This window comes from Mycotypha africana (assembly GCF_025528875.1).
Source record: "Mycotypha africana strain NRRL 2978 chromosome Unknown BDF20scaffold_13, whole genome shotgun sequence".
NCBI classification, from domain to species: domain Eukaryota; kingdom Fungi; phylum Mucoromycota; class Mucoromycetes; order Mucorales; family Mycotyphaceae; genus Mycotypha; species Mycotypha africana.
This window is the reverse complement of record NW_026515737.1, coordinates 14,366-26,613: the sequence shown is the minus strand read 5'-3', so window position 1 is coordinate 26,613 and position 12,248 is coordinate 14,366. Positions and strand designations below refer to the sequence as shown.

General features: G+C 33.4%; 1 non-coding gene and 1 pseudogene across 2 annotated transcripts; both read left to right on the top strand.

The window, feature by feature from the left end:
• The first annotated feature begins 9,425 nt into the window (after positions 1–9,425).
• BDF20DRAFT_t155 lies at positions 9,426–9,496 on the top strand. Its single transcript has one exon. It is a non-coding gene; the product is annotated as a tRNA-Gly (tRNA).
• Positions 9,497–11,926: 2,430 nt separating this feature from the next.
• BDF20DRAFT_t156 lies at positions 11,927–11,999 on the top strand (annotated as a pseudogene). The gene has a single exon. The product of its transcript is annotated as a tRNA-OTHER (tRNA).
• Positions 12,000–12,248: the final 249 nt, after the last annotated feature.

Sequence of the window (12,248 nt, the reverse complement as noted above, 5' to 3'; positions counted from 1 at the left end):
ACGCGCAGTTATACTGCGAAATTCTGAAGGGGGACTTCTTGGAGACCCTAAAAGATTATGGCCTACAGAAGAAGGACATCATCCTTCAGCAGGATAATGATCCCAAGCATACGGCCAAAGTGACTAAAGAATGGTTCCGTAAAAATAAGGTAAATGTTCTTGACTGGCCTTCCTACTCCCCGGACCTGAATCCAATCGAGAATTTATGGTTCTACTTGAAATGCAAGCTTGCTTCATACGATAGTGCACCGAAGAACCTTGGGGAGCTTTGGGAACGTGTAGCCGATGTTTGGTATAACAAAGTCACCCGCGAATTATGCATGAGGCATATAGAAAGCATGCCAAATAGAATCGAAGCCGTTATTAAGGCTAAAGGGGGCTGGACGAAGTACTAGTTTACACAGTTTCTCTTTTACAGCAAATAAAAGGAACAAAAACTCAATGAAATTTGGTATATCTCAGCTTTATCGGTCTACCACCATATATAAACGTCATGCACAAATTAGTGTAAATTGTGTTATTAGAAAGCTAGGAAGATGCTCTTTTCATATATGTGTCGTATTTGAGGGTAGATGATATACAAATATTAAAGATATAATTCACTTTATGAAGGATAAAGATGAATTATACAATATTGCAAACCAGAAATAATTAGAAACTACATAAACTCTAATATATGAGTACCGTGAATTAAGTGTTGTGTTTAGTTGACAGCATCATATGAGATGTGGAGACCTCGTATACAAATTATACAAGATCCTCACACCTCATTACTGCTGAAATAATATAAAGTAGAGTAGGAAACGAATATAGAATAAGTGATGACTCTTATACGAGATTAGCTACCTCGTATAAGGCTGAACAGGTTGTCATTTAGGATATATAGTTTACTTATTTTGCTATAATACGTTACTATATGACATAGGATATATAGTAGAATTAATATATGGACATGCAGGATATATTGATTCAACACCAAGGTATAATAGGTTATAAGTACTATTCTCTGCCTTCGGCATAAAGAATGATTACAAGATAATAGGTTGTGATCATCCTTTACAATAACTGTTCACTCAACTCAAACACCACGCACGAATACTATTTTCCTAATTAATTCTATTTTCCTGCAAGCAGTGCTACATAATGGTTAGCACGGGAAAATAGGCTAGTTGCATGATCACTAGATCAAGCCATGGATACTTTTGCAAGTCCACCCGCTCCGGGTAGATGCGTAATCTCCTCAAGGGAGAATTCTATTCTTTTACGGTTCAGAAGACGTACGTCTTCTTTGAGTAGAATAACTCAGCTGCCAGTTTCTAGGTTCCGCAATATGAAGAAGATATTTAAATTTTTGCAGTAGATATTTTTCTTCTCTTTGAACTTAACTTGATGGAAAATAAAACGTACTAGTTTGATCTCGTTAACTTTTTATTGTTTTAACTAAGTGATATTTAACTCCACAAGTCGTCAAATACCACAATATGTAAGCGTTTTACTAGATTGGTACAGAGATTACTGTCAGTATGAGCAGAAGAAGTACAAATTATGCAAAATTCCCAAAACATTGAGCCATTTTTGTGAGTCACTGTATGTACTCGTAGGATATATTGATTCAACAACCAAAACATAGTAGGTCACGGTACTGCTCCCTGTTCTGGAAATAAAGTATGGTTGGAGATAAAAAAGGCTCAATCACTCTTTATTAACACAATAACTGTTCACGCAATCAAAAGAACACCACGCACGAATATCTCTTCCTAGCCAACATCTATAATCATTCCCACAGTATCTGAGCTACACAACTGGTGGCCGATAGATATTGGATTATAGATGTAGCTGCATGATCACCCTGGATCTGCCAGGATAGCACATTACAAATCAATCCGCTCTGGGATGGACGAGTAATTATCCACCTAAAGGGAAGACCTATTCTTTTACGGAAACCTCTGATTCACTGAGTATTATTTGACCATAATACATCAGTGTCAGCTATAGATCCCGATACAATCATTTCGTAGACAGCAAACACAATAAGTCTTTATTAATAGCAGTAATTTTAGTTTTCTTTTCTTTTTCTTTAGTTTGTTTTTGAAAGAGAAATAAAGACGGTGGTTTGATTTCGTTAAGCTTTCGTGTTTATTTTCTCTTGTGTTATTCTTTACCTTTTACTTCATAATTAAAACTAGCGAATACCACACCAGGCTTAGTAGTCAAATAAATGATAGCACCAGGAAGGTCACAGTAAGTGTTCTTCATGTCAATACGAGAATTCAGCTGTAGCATGAGATATTCTTAAGTAATTTTGTAGACCAAGATAGAACGAGACCGAAAAAGTCAGATAATCTTTATTTCAATTTTGAGAACATGAAGGCTTTATATATTTTTCAGAGAGTTAGCTGAGCTTATATAGGATGTTAGGAAGATGTAGTTACAACCAATGAGTACTAATGGATCTAATGAGAGATTAGTGAAGGCGTGTTTTAACACTGTTATGGATCTGATACCAGTTTGACTTGTGAACAATTGCTTAATCGACAATTCAAGTCTAAGATGACAGCCGTTTATGCTGTGTTTAAATTAATTAATTCTCACTCGTGTTTCGATACTGTAGACAGTGGTCGGGACATGACACCTACAGTAGTCTAGTTGCTAAAAATTTATGGTTACACAGACCATGGGTAATTATGAGGATCCATTCGTAACACAAACTATTTCCTTTCTTGTAAATGATTTTATTCTAAAGAATATTTTTCTTTTTTTCTTTCCGTCTGGTGGATTCTTTGAATCCATAAAATTTTAATTTATTAAAATTTAATATTCTTTAAATTTCTTAACGGAATCTTTGATTCCTTCTGGTGGACCTTTGGTCCTATTTTTATAAAATATTAACGGTGTCTTTGACACCTTCTGTCGGGTCTGAAAGACCCTTCTGGAAAATTAACTTTGTTAATTTTTGGTACACCACTTGGTGTACTTTATTTTTTATAAATTAAAACGTATCCTTTGGATACTAAAGATTTTAATTTCATTAAAATCAGGAAAACACAAAGTGTTTTTAAACCAGACGGAAAGAAAAAAAAATTGTTTTTTTTTATTTTCTATGATATGAAATCGAATGGAAGAATCAGTATCTAAATGTTCTGATAATTCAACTTGTTGAATAATGAAATGGTATCAGGTTATTAAGAAGATTCTGGAATGTAATATATTAGAAGGTAAGCTATCCATTGTGGATAGATGATATTATGGCAGCTACCGGCTATCGTGTGGAACACACTCCATAATAAATAAATAATACAGAATCAAGGGTATGATATGTACAGTGACTCACAAAAGTGTTACAAAGTTTTACAAAATCAAACAAATTTCCAATTCAAATCACTATTGCACCTGATATGATTAATAAACCCCCCTCCAAACTAATATCATTAGAAAGTATATATTGTTGGGTTTCTAATGATATAACTTTCAAACATATTAGCGTTCTTTGGAATTACTTAAACTATAGAGCTTAATTTGCATATGCGTAAAATTTTCATTTTTGTGATAGTCAGATTTATTTAAACGTGCAGTTAGTACTTTGTTTGACCACCTTTGGCTTTTATAACAGCTTCAATTCTTTTTGGCATGCTTTCGATATGTTTTAGGCATAAATCGGCTGTAACTTTATTGTACCATACGTCTCCTACTCTTTGCCAGAGTTCGTCCATATTCTTGGGTAGGGTGTCATAAGCAGCTAGCTTGCACTTCAGGTAAAACCATAAGTTTTCGATTGGGTTCAAGTCTGGTGAATAAGAAGGCCAATCTAGAACATTTATCTTGTGCTTTTTAAAGAATTTTTTGGTATATTGGGACGTATGTTTAGGATCATTATCCTGTTGAAGGATAACGTCCTTCAATTTCAGGCCATAATCCTTTAGTGTATCCATGAAGTCGCCTTTCAGAATCTCGCAATATAATTGCGAGTCCATTCCCCCCTGTATCTTGGCAATGAAGCCAGGACCATGTTGAGTGAAGCAGCTCCACAATATGAGGCTGCCACCTCCGCCTTTATACTTGTAGTTGACGTTGTGCTCCTTGATGGGTTCTCCCTTCTTTACCCAAGTCCACTGTTTCCCATCCGATCCAAGACGATTGATTTTGGTCTCGTCGCTAAAAACGACTTTCTTCCAATCATCAACCGTCCAGTGTTTGTGGGCTTTCGCCCATTTCAACCGATCCTTTCTTCGATCATTCGTTAATGGCAATGCTGATTTTCTAATCCTTGAATCGAAATCGGATCTTTTCAGGACCCTACGTATGGTCTGTGGAGAAATATCTACTCCTTGACCCCGCAGGTTCCTGGCAGCATCAACTGCTGTTATGAACTGCCCTAAGTAGAACGATCTTGCGATCATTCTCTCGAGACGATCCGAGATTAACCTAGGACGGCCGGTCTTTTCGTTGCATGCAATGTCATTAGCTTTAGCGATTCTACCAACAGTGACGTTGGATACCTTTAAACTTTTGGCGATACTTCTATGAGACTCTCCTGTACGCAGTCTAGCTAAAATATCATTTTTTTTATCGTAAGGTACGGGACGCATGTTGAGATTTGTCTAATGTTGCGGTTTTTGTGAATGGGTAAAGTAATGTAGCTAATCGAAAAGCAAAAAGGTACAAGTTTGACAAAACATGATACTCAACATTAAATTGACCCCTGATAGATTGCTGAAACTCAATAAATTCGAAAAATCCTGGGGAAAGAAGGCTCTGTAAACATTCATCATTTCAACCATCTGAATTTCTACAGATTGCGAATGTCGAATGTGCTCAAGCAAATGTATATGAATCCTAACACAAGCTATATCACTGAATAGCTTAGAACTACTACTTTCCATATCGCAAAAAAAAATCAGTGCTTAAGTATGTGCTCAAGGGGAAGAATGCATGAAAAAGTCGAAAAATTAAAATTTTTAAAAACATTGTAACACTTTTGTGAGTCACTGTAGATAAATCTCATATACCAAATTCAGTAATAATGTGTTATACAATATTTCGATGAAAAAATCCTAGTAAAATACAATCATTATAATGCAAACTTATTTATTCATCAATAATCATACTATTATCACAAACACTTCTTTTATTATCCACTTTTAAGATATAGGCGTACTCAAATTTATTGCCATTTTCTAATTTTACATTTACAAGAACCAAGTTATTTTTTTTATACTTAAAAGTAATGTCTGTAATATTATATTGATACTTATTATTTTTAAAAACCTGTTGAGGAACAAATGAAGTTTTAAGATCTTTAATAAACTTTTTATTCAAAAATGGATTATTTTCGGACATGAGTATAATTATGTTATTTTATTTTTATATTAATAGGATATTCAATTTGTTCAATCTTTTAGAAACTCTTGCCAAATATTTTTTGCTTTATTATTTCTTCTCCATTGATATTCTTTTATATGCAAGAAGATATTTTTATTATTTCTATGAATAGGTAATAAGTTTCTTTTGAATGCACTCCATGTGCTCTCTATTGATTGTGTATGAACTTTAGTAATAGGATTCACAAAATTTTTTGAATGATTCACAGTTTGATGATAATATCCATTATTTTTTACATTATTATAACCCTTCCAACAATCTGTGTATATTATGGTGCCTGGATTAACATACTTTTTTATTATTTGATCTATTTTGACAGAACTTCTTTCTTTTATTGGTAGCATAAATAATTTCTTTTTATGTATATCTATATTTCTTTCAATACCACCGATTATCCATGCTCCATCAATTCTTCTCCCTCGGTTATATTTTCTTTTTGCACTCTTAGTTTCATCTATTTCTACTATTATACCAGGTCCACCTATCCTTTTATGAGGTGTCATCAACTGCTTATTTTTGATATATTCACGAAATAATTTTTTATATCTCACAACAGTATTTTTATCTATATCTAATACATTTGAAATGAATGATCCAGATACTTTTCCAAGAAATAGATATAACAAATGCAATTGTATATTTAAAGGTAATTTCATTTTATTAAAAATGGTTCCATTCAATGGTGATTTTGCTTTTCTGCATTTATAACTTCTACAGACAAACATCTTTTTATTTAAATTTAGTTTTGTTTTTTCAGAACATTTTTCACATTTTTCATAAGAGTTAATATAATTATTTTCTATTAGATATAATAATGCTTTTTTATCATCTTCGAAAATATACTTTAAATCTTTGTATGATTCAACAAACATTATGAGCACATTTTATATTTGTAAGGGTTATTCAATTTTTTGATCTTAAATTATGCATCAATTCATACTCCGATACCTGAGATCTATGTGCATAGTGGCATGAATCAAGCTATACTCTGGGGTTGCGGGAAATAGCAACGTTGTTAATCAAAAAATGATAAATGAGAAACGGAAGGAAAAAATATATCTTCAATAAAAATTGTTAGAATAAATATTCTAGGTTTTATATTACCCAAAAACCCATAAACGCTAGAAGATGTTTTTTTTATTTTTTTTTTTTGTTTTTTTATTTTTATTTATCAGGAAAAATATTTATTTAATAGTATTTTATATTATGAACTATTAAACAGATTAGTTTATTGACATAATCAGGTCATTATGACTATGAATAATCAAAATACGTTTCATTATTACTTTTTATTTTTCTTATTTACAGAAATTCATTTTTTACTTATTTCAAAAATAATATTAATATTGATAAATGTTGTGTAACGAACTTATTGTTATATTTTGCCCAGACCATATTGGAACTCCGAACTCCGACACCTTCCTTTTTAGGAAGGTTTCAACTCCTCGAGAAAACGCATTTTCAGGCGGTGGCCATATACTTTACTTTAGCCTCAACTACTACCCAAATGGTGTCGAATCCTTTTGAAATGGGGAGCCTTGTTATAAAATCCATACTGATAGAATCCCATGGACGGTCAGCAATCTGTAATGGTTGTAACAGGTCTTGGGTTTGTTTGCGGGATGGTTTACTTCTCATGCAGGTTCGACAATTGGCGACATACCGATTTGTATGCCACTATGCACATAGATCTCAGGTATCGGAGTATGAATTGATGCATAATTTAAGGTCAAAAAATTGAATAACCATTACAAATATAAAATGTGCTCATAATGTTTGTTGAATCATACAAAGATTTAAAGTATATTTTCGAAGATGATAAAAAAGCATTATTATATCTAATAGAAAATAATTATATTAACTCTTATGAAAAATGTGAAAAATGTTCTGAAAAAACAAAACTAAATTTAAATAAAAAGATGTTTGTCTGTAGAAGTTATAAATGCAGAAAAGCAAAATCACCATTGAATGGAACCATTTTTAATAAAATGAAATTACCTTTAAATATACAATTGCATTTGTTATATCTATTTCTTGGAAAAGTATCTGGATCATTCATTTCAAATGTATTAGATATAGATAAAAATACTGTTGTGAGATATAAAAAATTATTTCGTGAATATATCAAAAATAAGCAGTTGATGACACCTCATAAAAGGATAGGTGGACCTGGTATAATAGTAGAAATAGATGAAACTAAGAGTGCAAAAAGAAAATATAACCGAGGGAGAAGAATTGATGGAGCATGGATAATCGGTGGTATTGAAAGAAATATAGATATACATAAAAAGAAATTATTTATGCTACCAATAAAAGAAAGAAGTTCTGTCAAAATAGATCAAATAATAAAAAAGTATGTTAATCCAGGCACCATAATATACACAGATTGTTGGAAGGGTTATAATAATGTAAAAAATAATGGATATTATCATCAAACTGTGAATCATTCAAAAAATTTTGTGAATCCTATTACTAAAGTTCATACACAATCAATAGAGAGCACATGGAGTGCATTCAAAAGAAACTTATTACCTATTCATAGAAATAATAAAAATATCTTCTTGCATATAAAAGAATATCAATGGAGAAGAAATAATAAAGCAAAAAATATTTGGCAAGAGTTTCTAAAAGATTGAACAAATTGAATATCCTATTAATATAAAAATAAAATAACATAATTATACTCATGTCCGAAAATAATCCATTTTTGAATAAAAAGTTTATTAAAGATCTTAAAACTTCATTTGTTCCTCAACAGGTTTTTAAAAATAATAAGTATCAATATAATATTACAGACATTACTTTTAAGTATAAAAAAAATAACTTGGTTCTTGTAAATGTAAAATTAGAAAATGGCAATAAATTTGAGTACGCCTATATCTTAAAAGTGGATAATAAAAGAAGTGTTTGTGATAATAGTATGATTATTGATGAATAAATAAGTTTGCATTATAATGATTGTATTTTACTAGGATTTTTTCATCGAAATATTGTATAACACATTATTACTGAATTTGGTATATGAGATTTATCTACATATCATACCCAAAGAGGGGTTGGGCTGGCGTATCAGTGGTATTCCCCGTGTAGCTGAGGGTACCAGTTTTGATACATTTGGTACATACAGTCTTCTGTTGGACCAATAAAAATCGTTGTATGGCGGTTTGGGTGGAAGGTGCCAAATCGCGGAGAAGGTTATCCATCGGAGATTTTTTTGGGGGCATTGGAGGTGTGTGAACTGTGAGAATTGGGTTGTTTCTTTTAGGTGTGTGGGTAAACGAGTTCACTTGTTTTTCTTTTTTTGTTGCTTTTTTTTTGCAATTAAGAAGTTTTTTGTATTGTTTTTGTTTTGTTTTATGTTCTTTTTCTCTTTTTGTATTTACTTTTTGTTGTTATTGGATTTTTCTTGTAAGATTTACTATATTAGGTGGACAAAGTTTATATTTAAACCTGCCTTCAATGCAGTAAGTGTACAAAGTGTATGGGAATTCGGGGGATCACGTGCTATTTAGAATTTGGTTTGAAAAGTATATAAAGACAAAACTTTTCGCGCGGGCGACACTCTTGTCAAGTGAGGGGGCCCTATTGTGTCAGAATTATCGGTTAGATAATTGGGAACCATTTGAGTGTGTATCCCTCCCCCTTAAGCGAACCTTAAGAAATAGAAAAATAGTCTAAGTAAAAAAAAATTTAAGAAAAAAACTTTTGCGGTCGAAGAGCCTATTTTATTATATTAAAAATCCTAAGTCCTTTTATATCGTGCAAATTGCCCTAAGTTAACATAAACATAAAAAAAATATATATAAATAGTCATTTGTGTAATTTGATCTTGAATTCATAGTTAAACATTTTCATAAGCATAGAGGTAAATACCATAAATAGCAAAAGGGAAGAAAGACAAAGGAAAGGGTGCATGCCCGGATGGCTTGGACCGAAGGCACAAATGCCCGAGGGTTTTGACATCTGACCTACTAAAATGGGCAAGAATTTGAAGCCCGCTGTAGTGAGCCGATAAATTAGCTACGGGACTTGTCACTCTTAACCTTGCGTGGTTGGTTAAGTGGTATAATCTTCGCCTGCCACGCGAAGGGCCGGGGTTCGATTCCCCGACCACGCATTTTTTTTAAATATTTTACAGATTTAAGGAAACTGGTGTCGTGCTTGAAATGATAGCCTCGTCAATTTGTCGCGCACTGAGCTAACGATAAAACAAGGGTAATCTTATACTAAACACAAAGTTTTAGTAAAGAGAAAAAGAGGATTGTTCTTTATTCTATTCAGAGAGTCATGTTCCTTTTATATGCTCTATAATATTCAATCACCGTTATAACACGACAAATTAGTGCAAGTTTTATACAATTCAATAATACTTTTTTGTCTTGTGACACAGATGATATCCAGTCATATCATAGTATTGTAACTAGTATAAAGCTGCTTGATATTCGAATCAGAATACAGGGTACTTCTTCCTCTTCTTTTCAAAATAAAAATATAGACTGTAAAGTAAATCATAAATTCAGGACACGACATTTTAAAAGGGAGAAAAAGGATGATGTTTATTTCTTTTGCAACATTCGTATTCTTATAGGATTATTACTGTTTGAGATATTCTTTAGTATTTGATAGACCAAGATAGAACGAGACCGAAAAAGTCCAAATTTTTATTTCAATTTTGAGAACATGAAGGCTTTATATATTTTTCAGAGAGTTAGCTGAGCTTATAGAGGATGTTAGGAAGATGTAGTTACAACCAATGAGTACTAATGGATCTAATGAGAGATTAGTGAAGGCGTGTTCTTACACTGTTATGGATCTGATACCAGTTTGACTTGTGAACAATTGCTTAATCGACAATTCAAGTCTAAGTTGACAGCCGTTTATGCTGTGTTTAAATTAATTAATTCTCACTCGTGTTTCGATACCGTAGACAGTGGTCGGGACATGACACTGTTACATTTACTAAAGTTTTATATACCGTAATTTTGTGGTACGACATTACCCCCCTTCCAGCAAAATGAGTAGTTGTAAGGATGGTTATTGTGGAATAGCATAGTATCGTAGAGTCGGAAGATCGAAGGTGGTTTTTTTTTTTTTTTTTTTATGTTGCCCTAGCTCGACGAGGGATATACCATGATTTTTTCACAGTTTCACCATTATATTGGGCCGGACGCAACCTATCTGTGTGAACCCAGGGGCTGTATGTTTTGCCTTCAATTTCACGGATTTGATATGTGTTAAAATCATAGTTTGTGTTGACGACTTCATATGGACCCATCCAGTTGAATTCCAGGCCTTTCTTATTCTCATGTCTTAATAATACATAATTCCCAATTTTAAACGTTTGAGTTATCTGATTCTTCAGTTTCTCATCCCAGGTTGCTTTGTCTTTTTTGGCTTGGTCACGCATTGCTTGTTCTGCTACGAATCGATTTTCACGTAATTCATGGATTCTAGTAATAGTATCATTTGCAATTAGTTCCGGGTCCTCTTGCACAAATGGTTCAATGAAGGGACGTGTTATATCACCGGGTATCTTGGGTTCGACACCGTATACCAGATAAAAGGGGCTGAATTTAGTCGTTGCATGTTTACGCACACGGCACGCAAAGAGGGCTGTATCAAGATATTCATCCCAACTATGAATCTTGCCGTTTACATATTTAGTCAACATACGCTTAAATGTCTGATTATTTCTTTCGACTTTTGAATTGGTTCGCGGGTGAAAAGCACTAGTGAAAATGTGCTTGCATCGTACTTTCTGCATATATTGTTTTAATATTTTTGACATAAAATTGTTGCCTCTATCTGAACATATTTCAACTGGACAGGAAAATTTCATTAATATTTCTTCATAAATAAATTTTACTATCTCCTCTCCACTCGCCGTCACTAAAGGTCGTGCTATTATCCAGTTTGCTGCATAATCTATTGCCATCAATATCCACCGAAAGCCATTTTGCGTCTGAGGTAATTCACCAATAAAATCTAAATGCCAGCGTGCAAAGGGGGCTGGTACTTCCAATGGTTTCATAGGCGCATGATGTTGATTCTTCTCTGACTTTGCCATCAACTGACATTCTGGGCATCTTGCTAACCAGTAACTTATATCCCCCAGCATACCTGGCCACCATACTCTAGTCCTCATTAGCTGATACACAGTTCCTTGTCCCGCATGGCCAAAACCTCTATGAAAGTCCTCCACTAAATCAGCACGTTTCGCGAAAGGCACAAACTTCAAAAGCTTGGGATCGGCCTTTTGAGAATTCTTCTTTGGTTTGGGTAATCTCCAGACTTGATTATCTTTAACGATAAAGTTTTCTTGTTCCCTTATGTTGTACAGTGACTCACAAAAGTGTTACAATGTTTTACAAAATCAAACAAATTTCCAATTCAAATCACTATTGCACCTGATATGATTAATAAACCCCCCTCCAAACTAATGGAGCTCTGAAGGTATATCACCGGCAAAAATCCAATTGCCTAATAAGGAAATTGGTACAATTTCGGTGCTCATATATTATTTGGTAACAATAAATGTTTTAGCACAGCGGTTATAGCGCAAGCGGTAGAGCGCGAGCTTCTCATACTGCAGGTCAGGGGATCGAATTCCATGGGGCGCACTTTTTATTGTTTGATTTTATGATCCCCTGTCTTTTTTTTTGTTTTTTCTTTCAAGTCTTTTTGTATTTTACTTTAACTACTTTTTTAAAGCTTGTCTAAAATGTCTGACTTTATCAATTTACAACAAGAAAACTTCGAACATCGCCGTGGTGTCGACCGTCAACGCCCTGGCAGATCTCGCCGCAGATCTGCACTTAACGATGTCAGTAATCGAGTGGAGATTCCTTACAGATCTGTTGCGATCAGGA